The sequence below is a fragment of the Gracilinanus agilis genome, chromosome 5, assembly GCF_016433145.1.
Source record: "Gracilinanus agilis isolate LMUSP501 chromosome 5, AgileGrace, whole genome shotgun sequence".
NCBI lineage: Eukaryota > Metazoa > Chordata > Mammalia > Didelphimorphia > Didelphidae > Gracilinanus > Gracilinanus agilis.
In genome coordinates this window covers 37,121,347-37,142,843 of record NC_058134.1, presented here as the reverse complement: position 1 = coordinate 37,142,843, position 21,497 = coordinate 37,121,347, and the positions used below count along the sequence as shown (strand labels likewise).

Below are 21,497 nucleotides of genomic sequence, written 5' to 3'. Positions count from 1 at the left end.
CATAGCAATGGAAAGCCCCAAAAGTCTTTTGGCCACCAAGATAATGTATTGAGAAGTCAGAGGATGATCCAATTAGAGGAAGATAAAAAGAAAAATAAATTAAGACTTCTGTTCATTCTTTCTAACACATTATAAAAAATAAAGTATTAGGAATACCTTCAAGGCTGTTTTTATAAATAATGGCAACATACTGTCTTTCTCTTATCAATAGGATCTGATCTACTCTATATAAAGAGATCTGTCTAAAACTTCTATATTTAACCCTTTCCATGTATATAGAAACAGGCCATTGAACTATATTTAAGGGGGGGAAACATTCATCAGAGAATCTGATTCTTTAAGATTCAACTTAACATTTACCATTTTGCCTTCTCCTCAAAATATTTTCCAAATTTGTGGAACAGAACCTATCACTTCATTATCTTCGTACACCAAACTCTTCTTCTCCAACACCTCTCAATGCTCTGGGGCAGTACACAGAATATAACTAACCTCTACTCTCTAACAGCTTAACAAGAAAAGGAAAAGACTTCCTCCACTTCCCCACACCCAAAGGCAACAATACAATCACTAAGTGAAAGCAACTTTTGAGGGAAAATTTAGCCTCTAAAAATGTACACACAAATCAATCAAGGATATCTGATAAATCGAAAACCATTTTTAGCAGAGCTATATCTAGCAGAGCAGGATGAATTGAGCAGACATTCTTGTTTTCATTTAAAGGAATGAGCACAACCTTTTGTAGCCAGAAGTCATTGAAGCAGTATTACATAATGGTGATGATAACAATAGTATGTTCCAAATAAAACCAACTTCAGGATAAACTGAAGACCTAAAGGAAGAAAAACAGTAATGGGGAGAAGGCAAATGACGGCGTACTCTCAGCTAATAAACTTGGCTTAACTTCCGTAACACTGAATCAAGTACAGATGGATCAAAGTTGCGTGTGAGTGTGTGTACATGCGTGCATGTGCTTCCACAGTGCACAAAGTCCTTGAAAAGGGGCATGTCTCCCCAGAGATGAAATTTATACATTTAAAGTGTTAGCCATGGGGGAAGAGGTTGGGAAGAGGGACTACACCTGTGGCCATATTGGGAAAGTCCCAGTGAGGAAACTCTTGACCAGAGCAAATCTGTACCTGCTCTCTAGCTCACAGGGAGGTTGAGTAGCCTGTCCATTGTCAGAGAGCCAAGACAAACAAGGGACAATCTAAAGCTGGATTCTACTCACTTGAGGGCTATCTCTCTGTCCATTTGAGGGAGCTGCCTCCGCCTGATTCAAATATCAAAACACACTCAGGATAAAGGATCTGTACTGCACTGTAAAGTAAAATGTCAGCCTGGATTTATGAAGCACAATCACACAACCTCCAAGTTGAAAGGGTCCTTCAGGGAGGTCAAACATTCCGATCATATCCTGACCAAGACTGTAGACAACACGCCCAACAAGTGGTCCATCTAGCTTTTGCTGGAAGCAGAATATAACAAATCTGGCTTTGTCTCCTCTGCTCCAGAATTATCTGTGGAGTGAGTCCTGAGAAATAATTTTGCAAGTGAAAGAACCTTTGTCCTGAAGATTTTCTTCAGAGATAGGATTTCTAGGATTTGGTGTCAAATAAAATCTATAAGGAATGGAAATCACAAGTCTCTAGTCAACTTTACCTACCACAAGTCTCACATGTATGCTGTGTAGTTCATATATTTGAATGAAGGCTTTTCAGTAAACATGTGAAATGTCCATTTTAGATAAATAGCTTTAAAAACAAGAATTGCATATTTAATTTGGTATTATGGCATCTAAACATAACATGGACTTGTGAGCTCTTAATAAATACTTCATGATGTATTTGCATTAAAAGTGAGTTGAAAATTTAATCTTCACCCCACATAAGAAATAGTTCACATTATACCTTATTATTTTAGCAGCACCATGTGTGCTGCAACAGTTAAGGGTCTGTCAGTGTTTCCATTATAAACTCCGGTTTTCAGGGGTTTGTATCTTGGCCTATAAAAATAGATTCTGGTCTGTAACTTGGCATATAATGTACTGGTATCAGCCCAAGAGAACATTTTTTGTTCCAAAGATTAAAATAAAAATCTGTTTAGTAGTTTTAAGTTAAATGAGTGTCAAAAAAAATTAAGTCAGGAGTTTAGAATGCCTTTTTAAAATCCCAATGGTTACAAGTTTATCTAATGCTTCATTTTATAATTTCAAGTGATTAGACTATAACATAAGCCAATGATCTTCCAATAACACCCTACCCAAATTCTCTTCATGGCACATTGATGACCCTAACCTGGCTGGTAGAACTTAAAATTCTCTTATGGTACTAATCAAACTGGATCGGATCTTTTGATTTGGACCCAATGCCAAATGATGCTATCTGTTACCCAAGGCCTGAAGCAGCTCAGTTAAACACAACAGCATTTGATGATTGGTTGCCAGGTGATGCATTTTTTGGCCACTTTGACATACAAATATCCACATTATTGAAGGCTATACAAACATAAGCCCAATAGTTTAAATAAAATCTATGAAGATCTGCTACAGATTCAACTATATAACATCAAATATCATGAATACATGAAAGAGGCAATACAACACATTTAAGAGAGAATCAGTTTCAAAGGCAGAAAAACATGGGAGCCATGTACCACTTTTGATAGAAAGTGTCTCAGTGACCCTGGGCAAGTCACTTACTTATGGCACAGTAGCCATACATTTGCAATGACAGAGAAGGTTTCCTAGCCAAAAGTTCTCTAAACCTCAAAAGAGGTTTGGGCCAAACAAAAGTTCAATGATACTTACAGAAAATTTGAAGAGACTAGTCAAAACAAAGTAGCATAACACATCATAAGTTTTCATTATCAACCTGAATACTATTATAACTATAAAAAGTGGGGGAAATTAGAATTAAATAATTAACTTAATAGCTAAACTTTAAGAGTACACCAAAGAGATACTTCTAAGAGTAAGAAAAACCTGCCACCATTGCAAACAAGCCTTACTGAATTAAAGATTTGGCGATATTCTGTTGGTAATTTAATATGTTTTTATCTATCTTCAAAGTCTTTGATTTAGGAAATTCATACTCTCTGTGTATATTTCAGGTCATTAAAAATTTTTGGAGTAAATTAATAGACTTTTTGCCTTTGGGTGTCACATGTACATGAAACCAATGCAATATAAACTCTGGCACTTTTATGTTTTCTAAACTGAAACTAGTGAAAATGAATCTGACAAGCAAACCAATTTCTACCCAAAGTCCACAATTTAAAAGGGACCTTTTTCAGTGTTGTCATGTAAGAGCATGAAGCAGATGACACACTTGATACAAGAGCCAGATCTGAAGTCAGAAAGTCCTGTCTCTAATAAAGGCTTATTGATTAAGAAGCACAGCTTGGGTGAACACAGGCAAAGTCCCTTTAAGATCACTCTTATCATTGGTGATGAAAAGAAGAAATATGTCTATTTTGTGTAGTCTTTAATCACTTAAAATAAATGTGTTTTCATTAGTTTCATTCTATTATTCCAACCAGAAAGAAAGGTGACATAACTACCTTGTAATACTACCGCTGATTAACAAACTCTACTTGTCAGAGGATAGGGACATTAACCGTTGCTGACCTGATAACCAGGTCAAGTTCTTAACAGTAAAATACACTGAAGTAAAGTGATGAAGAAACAGCAAAGGTGGGTGAAAAATCTTCATTACAAACCAATCTTCAAAAAAGGGTATAATTTTCAAGCCATATTTTATTAAAAAACTGAAGTAAATGGGAAACAGTAAACATTTATTGCTTAATTTTTATAGCATTAAACTGTCTGTTTAACATTTTATCCTTGAAAATTCATGGACAGGAACTCTTAACAATCCTTTTTTATGATATATTACTCATAGTAGTTAGGTTAATTAGTTAATCAGTTTAATTAATTAATTAATTAGAAGTTTCAGCTTCTAAGTGGAGATAACATACCTCTAAGAGAAAAGAAAAATCTGTACACTGAAACAGTAGCAGAGATGGGAGTTATCTCAAGCACCTAGGGAGTAATATTTTCAGCTTTTACAAGATTTCCCAAACTGTTAAATATGATTTTTTAGCTATAGAGAAAAGTCAAGAATAGAAAGTTACACTGCCAGTCAGAAATTAATGTTTACCCATTTAAATCACCACTGTCAGACTCCCAACAGTCTATGGGAAAAAAAGACACATGAAACACTTAAACTTTGAGGATCTTTTAACTCTCTATAAAGTTATTCTTAGGAATAACTTATGGATGCACACCAATTTTATGTTATCTTGATTCAAATACAGTGTAAAGATTTTATTACAACATTTTATGTATTAATAGTTACTGGTATTTTATGTAAACATTATATACCTCAATTTAATAATATCATGAATTAAAAAACCAACTCATATAAACAAAAGGACATGAATGATTTCTCTATTTACAAATAAAATATTCTGGCAGAAAATGTGCTTACATTTGGGGGTGGGGGGTCAATCTGTACAAAAAATGGTATGAAGTTCCTATTAAGAAAACTTTCTTCATTAAATATAATTTGGTCAGTGCTTATCAGAACAGCTAATGGATAATTTTTACCATAATGTGTTTCTTAAAAACTGTATCACAAGGTGCACAACTACATTAGAATTATGTTTCAATCAAGGCCTCAAGACCTAATAAACCATGATTATAAAATCTTTCCATGAAGACTGATTTTGGTTTCAATACTCAACACTGTCTAAACTCACCTTCAGGTGCCTCTCCCTGCTGATTAGAAGACAAAGCACTAAATTCCACCCAAAGTCTTCCTTTTCTAAGGAAGGAAAATGGTAAGCTCTATTTTCAAACATGCCCCCAAACTGGGTACTCCCTGGTACATTCCCATCCTCTTTCAGTTTCATTTGGTATGCCTTCCCCTTGTAAGTTCCTTGAAGGCAGGAACTGTCTTTTTTTCTAACTTGTATCCCCAATGTTTAACATGATGACTAGAATGCAGTAAGATCTAAATGTTTATTTAATTGTATATGATCATGAATAAGTCAGAAAAGTAAAGATACGAATGTAAATTTCTATGATAAAAATCTGTGCTCTTAATCTCAAAAAAATAGTCTTAAATGTACTGTATACATTCAAGTATTCAAGAAGACACTTTTACATATATTATACAAAAAATACAACCCTATTTTATCACAAATTTAAATTAAAAAGTCATCTGTTAGGTAAAATACAAATTATTTATTGTGTAATGGTTTTATATCTTTATAGAATTTTGATGTGCGCCTTTGTAATTATTTCAAAGTTTAAACTGATGAAGCAACATGTAAAAAAAAGGAATTCAAAAGCATTCAACTTTTCAAAAATTGTCTGCAGTTCTCATCTCTCACCTTTAGGCAGCCCACATGTAAGAGAAGGTGAATTCAGTACAATTCAACCAAAACTTACTGAGTGCCTACAGGCAGAGCCTAACTTCTAGGTGTAATATGTCATAAAAAAGGATTGTCAAGAGTTCCTCTCCATGAATTCTCAAGGATAAAATGTTAAATAGACAGTTTAATGGTATAAAAAACAGAAATGTTGTCTATGTTAGGGAAAGTTGAAAGAGCATGAGAGCAAACTGGCAAGAAGCTAAATTTGAGGAACTAGTTGTACTTGCATTTCCAACAGCCCCGCCATCTTTTCTGCCTCCAGGTAGAGGTACAAATCAGCACCTCTTGGGCAGGATATAGCCAAATGATCAGTCTAGGCTCACCTTTCCTTTCCTGTCCTCGCCATGCCTTCCATGGTCCATGCACACTGGCTTCATTCAGTTCCTCCCAACTCTAGGTATTTGCACTGGCTATCTACAATGCCTGCTGTGATCTCTTCCTGGCCTTCTTCTAGAACCAGCACAAAGTGTCTTCCCAGCTGTGAGTACTTTCCCTCTGTGTATATAGATAAGTGTGTATGCATGCACACACACATACATGCACACACACAGTTATCTGCATGTTGTCCTCCATGGTGAGGACTATATTTTTCCCTTTGTATTCTCAATGTATAAGATGTAGTAAATGCTTACTAAATTCTTGATAGCCAATTAAGCCCTTTGATTTCTCATTTGGCATACAAAAAGACATACATACTTGAATTTGTTAAGCCTACTATAATTTCTATGAGGTTCAAAGAGTTCAGATCTTTCCCAAGATATTTTGCTAATGGTGTGAGTTAGCTTTCACTTATGTTGTATTGCTAATTGGTTTTTCTAAAAGAAATAAACTCACTTAGAGAGAAAAAGGAGAAAGAACAGACACTCCAGAATATGACATTTATTTTATTAAATTAGTAAAACCTCAGAGTTCTTTGATTAGATGAAAAAATAAAGCTAACCCTAGCCCAGGTTCACCTGTGAAAACTTCCAAATCAATGGAATCTAAATAAGAAGAGTTGTTCTCTTATCCACAGAATACTTGTATGCCAAATTCTCTATAAAATGAAATCTCCTAAAATCTTGTACTTAGACTATGTTCTTCCATAGAACATTACAGAAAATTATATTTTTTATGTTCTACATTGGTTACTCTAAGCACCTAGAAGACCAGGAATTTCACTTTTCCCTTAACCCAGCAAATGGTCTGCCACCTGTGTGGTAGACAATCAAAGCTTGAGGGTTCACTTTGATAACATAGTTCAGATTTGTGTAAAAAACTCTAACTCTAATTTTCTATGCTCCAACTCTTAAACTTTACATGAATATTCTTTTGTGCACATATTTATCCATTCCAAGAGCAGGGAAATGCCAATCTTGAGGGCTGGAGTTAACAAAGAAGGCTACCAAGAGAAGTGTATGTCACCTCTGCTGTCCGTATTTCTTTCTTGTTCCCTGATACATTACAGAAGCTTCACAGTTTATGAATGACACTCATCCTTGATAGTATAGAACCAACTAATAATTTCATATCTTCCAAAAAGAAATGTCTTGGGCAGTTTATGCATATTTGCTAAAGCAACTCTTTCTGCCAGGTCCCAGAGAAAACATCTATTAGTTCTACAATTAAATGATTCAGCAGCCATCCACACTATCTTTGCCTTTTAACAGTTCCAATCAGTAGCAGATCTAGGTGTAATCAACAGCAGCAGGGGGCTTTGGGAAGCAAAACAAAACAAAAACAGTAGGAATTCTCTTACTAGAATACAGTAATTGATACAAGGCAACACGATGGTATATTTTAATGCAAGCTAGCCCAAGATGTTAAGGGATTCCGTTTCAAATAAGTGTTAAAATTATCTGTACCAATGACTATCTTCTTTTTTTAAAAACACAAAATCACATTCTTTACATGACTGATTAGGTTAAAATGAAAGGAGATATTTCTTGAAGAGTCATCTTATCTCTGATGTTCTCCTCCCTATCCAACACCCTTTTAAAGAAATTTACATTCATCTTTGCTTCCTCCACCATATCACAAGCTTCACCTGAGAGCAGAGAGGTCTGTCCTGAGCCATGTGAGATGCTATGTTCGTTTATTTAAGGAATATTACAGACTCCTGCCAGCCAAGCTGAGTTTCAACTCAATGTTCGAGGCAAAAACACCAGGCCAGTAAAAAAATGCAATTACATAAAATATGTTGTGACGATCCTCTCCTTAGATGCCACCAGTTTCTTACTTTCACGACAGACTCCCCAGAGTACACAAAGGTAGTTAAATGATAAATCTGTGCCACTTAGCAGTACGCAGGGATTGCGGTGATTTATGTACATGAAAAATCAAAAGCCAATGGTAGCGTGATGTGAAGACTACCAATTTGAACTACACAAAATTCCGACATAGAAATGTTACCATAGTAACCACCTGCTCATATCACACATGACTATAGCTGGTATCTTGTTCTGATTCTATAGTTGTTTATTTCAACATGTTTGATAAAACAGCTAAGAAACCTCAAACTTTCCCATTTTCTAGTTTAAATTTTGGGAAGGAGGAAGTTTGAGTTCAGAATCTTAGCACATTTTTGTTTCCCTCTTTAAGACTTTTTCAGACTATAATTTTTTTTTTGCAAACATCTAGCTATAGATTTCTTTATATGACAACACATTATAGTTCAAAATCTATGATGCTTCAAACTATAGTGAGAAGTAAAGAATTAACATATATGTAATATAAAAATACTTTTGAGTATAAGTCTAAATGTGTTGAGAGACAGTTACTAATATATCTCACATAACACATTCAAACTTAAATCAAAAATATTCTCAACAGACAGTTAGGTACATATGTTCTTTCTTCAGTCTAGTCTTGTAGTTAGAAGAAAAAAGAAAATCCATCCGATTTTTCCTTGGAAGACACAGAGGGAGTGATATAAAAGAAATCGGCATCCTTCAGTATTTGTAAATCATAAATTATGCCCAGACTGATTTTATTCACAAGGATATCTAAGCTACATAAATCTAAAGTGTATTTGTACATTGTGATACATTGCTATACAAAATATGCTAAAATAAAAAAAATGTGCCAGTAAAGTTTGGTTATTGTTAAATAAATAAATGAAAGCAAATTATCCTCTAAACCATACCTCCCACCAGAAATCACTGTAAGGCTAGAGCTTGTTATGAAGATAACCTAAACTTGACATCAGCATGTCAATAAGATGTGATTTCATATAGTAAAATGTAAATGTGTGTGATTTGCAAAACTCAGTGAAATCAAGTATGTATTTGAAGCAATATAAGAGCACAACTACCCTAAATAAGATACCTTATCTTTCATTAAAATGACTGTTGGGCTTCCTAAAAATCTACATTTTGTAATAAAATTATATGCCTCTTGAAAGCAATCTTTTAAACAATTAACTCTGATTAAACTCTAAATAAAACTTTGAACACCTCCAACAATGATTGAAAAACTGTCTCCATTAACTGATGCTCTTTTACTGTCTTGCTTTCACCACAGCTAAGGATCAGTATTTCTATTCAAATATATATAGAGTGAGTCATATTTTCCTATGCAATATAAATAATGAAACTTCAAATACTACTAAAATAAAGCTTATTTTAATGGTTTGACATAAAAAGTTAAAAATAAGCTTACGTTTAATGTGCTTTTTTCAAATTGTCTCCTTACCTTTTGCACTTTTTTCATGATTTCAAAATATAAAAATTAATCCACATATCAACCAATTAAGACAACTCACGATTCAATTTTAAAACATAAAAGATAATTTCCTATGTGACAAAATATAAAGGATACTGTATAAATATACTTAAAAATTTTTCTAACACTTTATTTTATCAGAAAATATCTTTTTCTTTAAATCCTGTTATTTAATTCCATGTTGTAATCTTAGTAGATTTTTCCTAAGATAGATGATAAATAATCTAATAATTTAAAAATGAAGATAACAGAAATTAGACATTTACATAAAATGATTAAAAAATAAAAGTATCAAAACAAGAATAATTCATGAAATTAAAATCAGTGAGTTCTCATATCACTGGAAGTGCTTAAATACAAAGTAAAAAAATCTACTGTCCACAATGTTGAAAGTTTCCTCTTTCCTTCCATCTCTTTAATTTCATATTTCCAAGAAAACTTTAAACCATACAATACTAAGGAAATTAATTTTTACTGCCTGTTTTTGTGTAAATGAATGATAGTTTATGAACGAACTACCTTTTTTAACTGCACTGTCATCCTTCTGTTTATTCTTGATTTCAGATTACCTGCAAGTTATCCTTCATTTGAAATTTTTAAGCAGCCCAAACAGACAAATTTCAACTGTCAGAGTCTAGTCATTTTTATCTATTATGAAGTTTAAATGGCAATAGCAATCTTCAGATATATGGCAGAAGTCCACTACTTTTTATAAAGCTCATAATAAACTGCCTCACTATTATATCTTCAGTAACGATTTGTTTTAGAGATCCAAATTCAATCTAGTATGCATATGTCCAGATTACTCTACCAAAATATAGGATAAGCACTTGAACAGTGCTACTAAAAACTGGCAAATTCATCTGATATTTGCTAAAATCAAGTTTGCAAAATTAAGGTGTAGTGAAATGTAAAAGCTAAAATTAGACTCAAATATAAAAAATAAACTTATGTATTAGACTATAATAGAATGTAAAAAACAAAAGTGAAAACTTTAAAAAATGACAGGTTCTAAAATAATGCAAAAACAGCTTTCTAACATGATACTGAATGGGGGATGGAGAGGGGAAATTAGTATATATAACCCACCAGGTTTCTAATATGCCTATAATGAATGCTTGATGCAAAATAGGAGGGATATGAAATAATTTCAATTTTTAAAAAAATTGCATTTTCCTTTAAGCATCTAAATACAATATATTATAATCAGATTCTTCATATTCATTCTACATAATATAAAGATGAGAAATGTCCAAAATCAGAAGCTTATATTCTGCCAATGAAGTTTCTTATGTCCTGGTATACATTGACAAATACCCAACAGCATATCAAACTTGAGCTTTAGAACAAGTGGGCAATTTATAAACCCTCACCACTTGGATTTTTATATTCGGCCTATGATAACATCTTAAATTGTGAATTTAACAAATTTCATAGAACTCGATCCAAAATATACCAATGTACTGTAGGAAATATTTTCTTTGCAAATGTATCATTCAAAAGTTTTTGGTAGATGAAGGAATCCAAATGCTTGAAAAGAATCCCTAACACACTTCCTACAGTTAGCTTTTCTGCCACAACAAATGAGGATTAAATACTGCAGAATAGCTTTTTTTTAAATAGTAGAGGCGTGCACATGCACGTACACACACACACACACCCTACAAAAGATTTCCTCCCATGGCTATACCATTGCTTTGCAGACAACAAGCTAATTTGGGTTCCTATCATGCATCTGATCGGTCATACAGCAATACAAAACAGAAATAAGTAAAGACGACCATCTGCTTGTTAGCTGAAACTATAAAAGTATATCTTTTTAATAAACAATAAAATTAGTTTGACAGGGCAGAGACCACCTGAATAGAAAATCAAATATTTCATGTTATTTAAGGTGTATGTCTGCTGGCTATTAAAATACTCCTCTTTAATTTATTACAGCAACACACACAATACTCATGTCATCCTCATTTTCTAAATCAATAATCAGCACAGCATGCTTCATTAACAGTGACCAATCACGAATGAGCTGGGGATCTCATTTTACAACATGAGCATTCCTAAGACATAAACCATCTGCTACTTGTAGTAACAGAAAAATCAAATTAATCCATTCTTATCATGCATTCAGATTTTAAAGCAATTAAAGATGCTCTTAGTGTAATCGCAGCCACAGAAGTAGTTCTGTAATGAGGAAAGCAAACTCTTCACTGAACTTTCTGTCATTCTCAATCCATTTGAAAACTTTACAAGCTTTCTGCACTCCAGCGGGCCATTGTTCTCAGAACACAGATGTTGAAAACAACAAGCAATTTTTATTAAACATTTAATCTTTGCACATTTGAAGGAGTTTAAATACTGAACAGTGATCAAAACATAAAACATATAAACACCAAAAATAACTGCACATTAAAAGAAGACACAAGGTCTAGTTTAAACTTACACTAGAAGGAAATTCAGAGTTGAGGTTGCTTCATGGGTCCTTAAAATCCTACCCCTATGCTTTTTATCTTCTAACACATATGGTATGTGTTGCTACTCCTTTCAGACATCTGTAGCACCTGAGCAATAGCATGGGAAGCTTTATTTCTAAATAGTCTAGTTTTATGGTTTTATGTCACTTGTTTTTTACTTAGGCTTCAACTAATGTGAAATGAGTAAATGTGAAAAGTATTTTACTGACAACTAAAACAGAGTCCACAGAAGGCCAATCCTTCAAACACGGGGAACACAAGGTCCTGCCATCTTCACAAAGGTAATGTGCACATAAGGACCAATGAAGCAACCATCCTAACACAAAGAAAGCAACAAAACAGCGGGGCAAGGCTTTGCTGACTGAGGACCCAAGAAAGCTAATCTGGAAATCACCAAGGCAGTTCTACTTTTGTAAAAGAAAGCCTAGAGAATTTCTTGAGGAAAATCACACTAACCCTAAGGAGTTGCAGAAGGTAACTGAAGAGAGCTCTTCCCCTCCCTTCCCAATCAAGTCCCCAGCACAATGGCAGCACCATTCACCCAGTCCCTCTGGCTCAAGCCTGATCCATCATGCTGCACTTCGATGGCTCCTACTGCATCAGTCACAAGCAGAGGCAAAAATTTAGGATTTTTCACACTGTTTATAGTCATACACACCATAGTAGCCTATATTTAAAACTGGAAAGGATCTTCTTAGAGGTTATCTAGCCAACCCCTTGTTTTACAAAAAGGCAATGAAGTAGCAGGGATAGATGAGATTTTGACCCATGTCCTTGATTCCAAATTTAGTGCTTTTTTCCAGAGTACCTGATTTTCCTTTGAAATGTCTTTTAGATGAATTCCCTCCACTCCATTCCCATCCACTGTGGAGGATATTGCCACGGATGTGCTGGGCAAGATTTAACAATCAGCTCTCTGAAAAAAAAAAAGTAAAGATGTCTTCAAGACACTTTTAAGCTTAATCTGCATTATTTACATTTTCTTCATCATTTTCCTAAGTGGAGGGGGAGAGGAAAGGAAGAAAAATGAATATATGTAAAGCATATACTATATGCCAGACACTGTGCTAAATGCTTTACAAATATTTTCTCATTTGATCCTTACAAATACCCCCGAGAAGTGGAAGCTATTATTATCCCCATTTTCTAAATGAGTAAACTTTGGCAGACAGAGATTAGGTGGCTTGCCCAGGGTCACATATCTAGTATGTCTGTGGCTGCATTTGAACTTGGGTATTACTGTTTCCAGGCCCAGTGCTTTATCCACTGTGCCACCTAGATGCCTCTTCTAGACCATAAGCCAAGCCCAGACTGTACTATTTGCCAGTATTCCAGGTGTAAATGCTTACACTGAAAATATAACAAAAGAGATTCAAGCTGGTTGTAGTATACCCTTGGGTACTGCTGCCCTCCCAGACACCTAGGCTCATAAGCCTCCTTACCGCTCTCTGATATTTCCATATCCAAAGTGTTGCCAAGTGCTGCCATATCTATATTTGCAACATCACTTGAATACCCTCCTTCTTTCCTATGGCACTATCCCCACTCTGGGACAGCTCCCCTTCACACCAGAACTATTACAATAGTCTGCTGCTAGGTCAGCACTCCAATCCATTTTCTACTCAGTGGTCAAAGTGACCTTCCTGATGTGCAGATCTGGCTACATCATTCCCCTATTCAATCAACTCCAGTGGCTCCCTATTGCTTCCAGGATTAAGCAATTTTTTTGGCTTTAAAAACCCTCCATAACCTGGCCTCTTCCTGCCTTTCTGGTCCTATACCCTCCACGTATTCTGGTATATAATCACACTGGCCTTCTGGACTGCTCCTCTCCATCATATGAAGCTGGGCATTTTTAGGGGCTATCTCCTAGGCCTGAAACTCTCACTCTCATCTCCATACCCTATAGCTTGCTTCATATCTCAGTACCAGTTTCTTTAAGAAGCCCTTCCCCAAACCCTCTTAATGTGAGTGCCTTCCTTTAGTTAATTATCTCCAATTTATCTTGCCCATAACTTGTTTGTACATGGGTGTTTGCATGTTGTCTCTCATGAAATAGAAAAGAAGTTGAGGGCAAGGACTGCCTTTTGCCTTTCTTGGTTACCAGCACTCAGTAGGAAGTTTCTAAATGCTAGTTGACTGACTTCTAACACTCTACCCCTCATAACTATGAGTCTGTAACCCACAACATCCTAGCTGACCTCTTCCTCTTTCCATCCTTTCTGAATACTTGAGAAGAGCCCTGGATGCAGTCAGAAAACTGGAGTGTGGAGTCTCCACATTTCAAGCTGTTTAATGCTGAAGAAATCACATTATCTTATTGCCATTGACGTCTAACTCTACATAAAATGAGTGGGTTGAACTAGAAGATCTCAGAAGTCCCTTTGTACTTGGGTCATTCTCAGATTCTGTCACACTATTTACTTTAACCACAACTTTCCCTGTCATTCCAATGATATTCATCCAGTGACAATGCATCACATCATAGCTCCAGCCCAATAATCTGGTCCCACTTAGTTATCCATTCCCATTTCCTGCTTTTTCCTCATCAGGTCCTTTACCTGTTCTTTTTCGGTAAGCACTTTCATTCTATTTTTCTCTATTCCTTCTAACCCATAATACTCTGTTTTGTGATGACCTTTATTCCTTCTAGCCATCAGTCATGCTTCCAATGGCTGCTTTTTTCTTCTCTTCCTTTACTCTTTCCCTATCTCAATCTGTTGGCAAACCAACTCAACTCTGCACTAATCTCTATTCTCAAGTCCCTTGCCCCCTACATTCTCTATTGGCTGCTCTACTTGGTTTAGATTCTAGAAACATCATGCCTTCTCCAGGACACACTTATCACTACAAGGACTAATCTAATTTTGATACTAAATACCTCCTCAGTACCCTCAGCTAGCTGTTCTCTCCCTACAACACAATACAATAAAACATTTATGAAGAGCATACTATGGGGATGGGGTAGTGGGAAGACAACAACTGGGTGGCTCAGTGGATTGAGAACCAAACCTAGAGATGGGAGGTCCTAGGTTTAAATCTGGCCTCAGATACTTCAAGGAAGTATGACTCTGGGCAAGTCACACTGCCTAGCTTTTACCACTCTTCTGTCTTGAAAGCAATACACAGGATGGATATTGTGGAAGAAGGTAAAGTTTTGCTTTGTTTTATTTTGTTTTGTTTTAAAAGAGCCTACTGTACTGAGTGCTAGAGATACAAAGAGGTAAAAGAGAGCATTAGAATTAAGATGGGTTAGGGAAGACCTTCCTGCTGAAGGTGGGATTTTAGTTAGGACTTAAAGGAAGTCAGGGAGGGAGGAGAAAAAGGATCCAAACATGGCAGCCAGCCAAAGAGAATGCCAAAAGATGGAGGGTCTTGTTTGGAATAGCCAGACCAGGGTCAATGGACTGAAGAGTATGAATTGGAGAGGAAAGTGTAAGAAGGCTGAAAGGTAGGAGGGGGTTAGGGCATGAAGGACTTTGAATGCCAAATGAAGTATTTTATATACAATCCTAGACCGTTTTTAAAATTAAATTTATTTAATTAATCAATTTAGACTGTTTTTCCATGGTTATGTGATTCATACTCTCCCCCCCAATACCAACATGCAATTCCACTGGGTTTTACATGTGTCATTAATCAAGACCTATTTTCATATTATGAATATTTGCACTAGGATGATCATTTAGAGTCTATATCCCCAGTCATGTCTCCATCAAACCATGTGAATAAAAGGAAATGTTTTTTTCCTGTGTTTCTACTCCCACAGTTCTTTCTCTAGATGAGTATAGTGTTCTTTCTCATAAGTCCCTCAGAATTGTCCTGGGTCATTGCATTGCTGCTGGTACATAAGTCCATTACATTCAATTGTGCCAAAGCATATCAGTCTCTGTGTATAACGTTCTCCTGGGTCTGCTCCTTTTGCTCTGCATCAATTCCTGGAGGTCTTTCCAGTTCACATGGAGTTCCTCCAGTTCATCATTCCTTTCCCTACAATAGTATTCCATCACCACAAATACCACAACTTGTTCAGCCATTCCCTGATTGATGGACACCCCCTCATTTTCCAATTTTTTGCCACCACAAAGAGCGAGGTTATAAATATTTTTGTGCAAGTATTTTTCCTTATTAACTCTTTGAGGTATAAACCAAGCAGTGGTAAGGCTGGATCAAAGGACAGGTAGTCTTTTAAAATCCTTTGGGCATAGTTCCAAATTGTCCTCCAGAATGGTTGGACCAATTCACAACTCCACCAGCAATGCATTAGTGTCCCAATTTTGCCACATTCTCTCCAACATTTATTATTTTCCTTTGCTGTCATATTAGCCAATCTGCTAGGTGTGAAGTGGTACCTCAGAGTTGTTTTGATTTGCATTTCTCTAATTATAAGAGATTTAGAACACTTTTTTCATGTGCTTATCCTAAAGGGTTTTATTGAGTTGGTGAGAGAAAGCAGTAACAGAATCAGACTTGCTTCATGTATTTTAGGAAAATCAATTTAGTAGCAAAATGGAGAATGGATTGGAATGGGGAGAGACTTGTGGCAGGCAGACCATTATTACAGCCATCTGCAATAATCTGGGCATCAATGATGTGGGCCCACACCAATTGGGTGGAAGGGTCAGAAGAAAGAAGGGGGCATATTTGAGAGAAGCTGCAAAGGTGAAAACTGACAATCTTCAGCAACAGACGACATGGGGGGGGGCGGGTGTAGAGAGATAGTGAGGAATACAGAGTGATAAACCTGAGGGACTCTGAGGCTGGTGTTTCCCTCTACAGTCAAATGGAGGGGAGGAGGAGGCATGTTTAGGGGGGGAAATGAGTTCTGTTTTGGACATATTGAGTTTAAGATGCTTATTGGACAAACAATGTGAGGTATGGGAAAGGTAGTCAGAGATGCAAGATTAGAAGTCAGCTGTCTCTCCCCTTTGAAGGTAGGGATGATCTTTCTTTTTCTTATTTTTATCTTCAGTATTTAGCACTAGTTTGCCCCTTCACTCCCTTATATAGCCAAAAGCCAAAAGCAACAACATATATACCTGAACCATTCTTTTGCAATTATTTGCACGCTGCCCCCTCCATCTCACCCACTTTCACTAATCTTCAATCTCTACTTGTCTGATGGCTCATCACTTGATGCCTACAAATAGACTCAGGTCTCCTCCATCCTTAAAAAAAACAACTCACTTGATATGTCCATCATCACTAGATATCACCCTATATTTCTCCTCTATTTGGGGCTAAACTGGAAACTACTAGAGGTGTCTCCACTCCTTTTCTCTCAGGCTTTTCTTAACTCTGTTTCCTGGCTTCCAACCCCATTATTGTATTGAAAGAGTCCCCTCCAAAACAAGCAATTACTTCTTAATTGCCAAATCTAATGTCTTTTTAAAAAATCCTCATCCTTCCTGAATTCTCTGTAGCCTATGGCACAACCTATTACCTTTTCCCCCTGGATACTCTCTGCTTTCCAACTTTCATGGCAATGCTCTCTCCTGGTTCTCTTCTTATTAATCCAACTGATCCTTGCTCTTATTTTTGGTTACCATATATCCATGTTACCCATATAACCTGCTGGTGTGTCCCACAGCTCAGTCCTGAGGTCTCATCTCTTTTCCTCCATGTTATCTCATTTAGTGATCTTTTCCGCTCCTTTGGCCCTAACTGTTAAAAGGGGATGATTTCCAAAATTTATACATGCAGCCCTGTATCTCTCATCTACAGCTATATATCACCAATTGCAAAGATATTACAGCAACTGTATCAATAGATGACTAGGTGATACAGAGGATAGAACACTGGGCTTGGAGTAAGGTAGGCTTGAGTTCAAATCTCCTTCAGAAATGTATTAGTCTGGTAAACCTCAGATTCCTTTATTTTAAAATAGGAATAAAAATAACACCTATCTCCCATGAGTGTGAGGATCACTTCTTATATTTATAAAGCATCTGGGACATAGTAGGCATTGTTTTCTTCTCTCCTTCCATTCAAAAATGATTCATTTTTTTGTTTTGTTTAAAATTTTGTGGTTTAAAAATGGTTATGATTTCAAGGAAACATAAATGTTGAGGCTCTAGAGGATTACACTTCAATGATTGATAAAGTTCACAGCCATTAGTGTGAACAAGTCAGGAGTTTTAAATATTATTCATCTGTCACACACAGAAAAAAATCATTGTCAGAAAAAAAGCAAAGATATTCTGAGAGAACTGGAAGCTGCAAGGGTTGTTAACAATGGCTCTGAAGTATAGCAGAAGCTTTTTAAGGTTAGAAGAACAATGCAGAAAATGAAATTTTAAAAAAGCTGCTAATACCTACTATAAAAAAAGTCACAGACAAAATAATAGAAAGAACAAAGTTTTGAAAACAAAAAAAGGTCAATTTTACTGATAAAACAAATTTTTTTTTCATTCAAAGCTATACTAAAACACTGTTAAAACAAGTCCAAGAAAGGTTGTGACACTTGGCATGTTCATGGGACCATAAAATATTCACACATGTAGACACAAAAAAATGTTTGGGGGATGGTTAAAAATTCCAATGGCCTTGTAAATCTTATCCCTATTAAAGGAATGCTTAATACTGGCAAATATATGCTGAGAAGAAATGATTATGAGAATTTTCAAATGGAGACAAAGTACAGCAACACAATTTTGTACCATGCCACACATTACAAAAGCTTAAGAAATTTATCTACAAGATGGAAATAAACATTCTTCAATGGCCTGGGAACTCACCTGACAACTCCTCAAAACTATAGGTTAAATTGGCAGGGAAAGTGAGTATGCATTAACCATCTAATCCACTTAGAAATACATCTACCGAAGAACTCAAGTGTGTTTGTTTGCCTCAGTTAGATGTCGGCATTCATTTACTAACCACGCCAAGATTTCCAAAACGAAATCCAGTAAGTAATAGCCACTTGTGGTTTATTGGCTACACATTATTCTTTCTTATATATTACTGTACAGAATGCTGGAGGGAAAGGGACCTTACAGATCACATCTCGTCAAACCCGCTCATTTTTGAAGATGAGGAAACAAAGGCCTGCAGAGATTATGAGAATCCTAATGAATCTGTGGAAGAGCTAATATTAGATTCCTACTTTCTACCTGTGCAGTGTCCATTACACTGTGGTACTTTCTCTTCCTTTTTAAGTCATATCCCTTATAAAACCATTTCCAAGTGTTTACAGAAAGTTTACAGTGTGGACAATTATTATACTCTTCATCTAATGTCAAAATCATGAAGAGCTGATTTTGGCTTTTAAAGTGCTTGTAGTATAGCTGGGGAAGGGGGAAAAGGGAACAAGCATTTATTAAGCACCTGCTATATGCCAAGCATTGGGCTAAGTGCTTCACTAATATTATTTCCATTTGAGCATCACAAAAGCCCTTGGAAGGCAGGTATTATTATTATCTCCCTTTTACACCTGAGGAAATGGAGGCACAAAGCTAGTGTTGCTGATCTCGTCTTCCTGACTCCAAGCCCATCGAGTGGCCTGTCATTGCTAGCTGGAGAGAAGACAATGGTTCATTTCCTAGTTGGTGAGATAAGACAATTGTCAAGAGTTCAGTAACAATACAGTATTGACATAATATTGCAATAATATATACTCCATCTACTGATCCTAAAAATGTATCTTACTTCCACGCAGCCAGAAAAGGCTTTTGGGCACCAGGCCTCTAGCTGAACGCAGTCAAGGAAAGGAGATGTACGAGAGTTCAATCTTCTCTAGCATGGTCACCCCATAAAACAATGGAGAGAGCAAGTCATTGCTTCTTAGTTTACACTTGCTTCTCTCTATCTTCAATGCTTCATCATGCTGCTTTCCTGATCATTTTCTTATTCATTTTTACTCTCATGAATTCAAAATATATACTCGAGAGTTCACTCTACCAGAGTGGTATGAATAGTAACTGCTTCATGCTGGCCCCTGCAAAGCTTTATGAAGAAACTGGGGCTAACAGTGTGAAGATAGAAAGAACTCAGACCTTCCTAGGCGAGTAAAACCTTAAGCTGAAGCTTCCTCCATTCCAAACCAATATTTACCATCTCCATGAAATCTTACCAAGAGTCTTACATTTCACTTATTTCTTAGCTACATATATGTATAACTATACTTTCAATCAATGCAGTTCAACCAGCATTGATGTGTTGGGCACTATCCCAGACACAGTGGGGATAAAGACAAAAAATGAACCAGCCTCTGCACTCAAAAAGTTGACATTGTACTTCAGGGAAACAATCTGTACACAAACAAGTCAATGCAAAATAAACATAAAGTAATTTCCAGAAGTAGGGCAAAAAAGAGTACTAATAATGGAGCCAGTGGGGAAAGGCCTTTTCCTAGGAGGTGACATGGGGACTGGCTCTTGAAAGCCAGCTGGAAGGAGCAAGGAGCAGAGATGAAAAAGGAGAGCGCGATGGGCAGGCATGAGAGCTAACTCATGACAGGGCATGGAACCTGGACAGGGAATGCCATGTCTGAGGAGCAACAAGAGCTCTGGATGATACTGATACAAAGTTTATGAGGGGAAAACAACCTGAAAGGATAAGTTGGAGTCATATCTCGAAGTCTATCATTTTAATTGATGTACATTTTTACTCTCTTATCAATCACACAGGTTCAAAGTCAGTCAGTCAATTAACAGGTATTAAGCACCTACTATGTGCCAGGCAATGCTAAGTACTGGGGTTACAAAAAACAAAAAGAAAAAGCTGCCCTCAGGCAGCTTACCATCTAGTGGGGGAAGAGGAGTGGGAGAGTTAAAGGTGCCTAGCCCACGGGAGCTCTCAGGAGGTGGCAAAGGAAGAGAAAGCTGGCCACGATGCCATAAATAAAGGCCTTGGGAAGATCTCTTTGTTCCATCCTCCAATCATAGATCCTCAAGAGCAAAGATCATTTTTCTAACAGTATTAAGAAGAATATTTTACAAGTTGAAAGAGATTTGCTGACCAATTTTCTTACATACAACTAGTAATGTCGGAAGATGAAGAGTTGGTAGGCTGAAGTGGAAAGTCAGAACATTAGTCAATACATGTAAAGATGATACAACAACAAATACTGGGTATGAGGAAAGTTCTCTGTAAACTTTAAAAGAGATGTAAGCAATTCTAGCTTCATGAAAACTGCAATGGTTTCTACTGTTTTGTCTTTGTATATCCTCAGTTCCCTGCACATATAAGGCACTTAATAAATGCTTGGTTGAATTATCACATCAAGGATAATTTCTAAGGAAAATATTTTAAGCAATTTGTAATATTATAAAAAATTGGCACTATGAGGCTTTTAAAAAAAAAAGTCTTTAAAAACCACAATAACAACCCACAGAACTATTTAACCTGAAGGCTTAGTACATATCTTGATACCTGTAAGAAAGAGTAATTTTATAGATAATGGTAAGTAGTTTTCTTTTCTTAAACAAAACTAGATGAAATAGATTGAAATCGAGAGAGCTACAGAAACAGCATTTCCATTTAAAAACACATTTTCAGTTTAGCAGAACTCTCTGCCCAAAAATACCCACTCCTCCCCAATCCCACACCAATGGATAGGGGGGCACTACTGGAAATCCTCACATGACCACTGCAATGCCCTACATAATGATAAGACCCAATCCAACAGGTATTAATTGAGTGCCTACTATGTGTAAGATACTGTAAGACAGCTATACGATGGAAGCTGAAAGACAAATGAAGAACCACCACTCATATTCACATAGAACTTTAAACTTATAAAACATTTCCTGGACAGCAACTTCATGAGGCAGGTGGTAGACACATGATTTTGCCCATTTCACAGATAAGGAAACTGAGGCACTAAAAAGCTTAGTGTCTTGCTTATGAAGACAAATCTAATAAACATCAGGGTTGGGATCT

General features: G+C 36.2%; 1 protein-coding gene across 1 annotated transcript in view; it reads right to left on the bottom strand.

Moving 5' to 3' along the window:
• The window catches only part of TBC1D5 (TBC1 domain family member 5), a 650,187-nt gene that overhangs the window by 409,847 nt on the left and 218,843 nt on the right, over positions 1–21,497 (bottom strand). Inside the window, exon 3 of the mRNA XM_044678890.1 lies at positions 12,424–12,531. The gene's annotated coding sequence lies outside the window, so the exon portion shown is untranslated. The remainder of the gene's footprint in view (positions 1–12,423; positions 12,532–21,497) is intronic.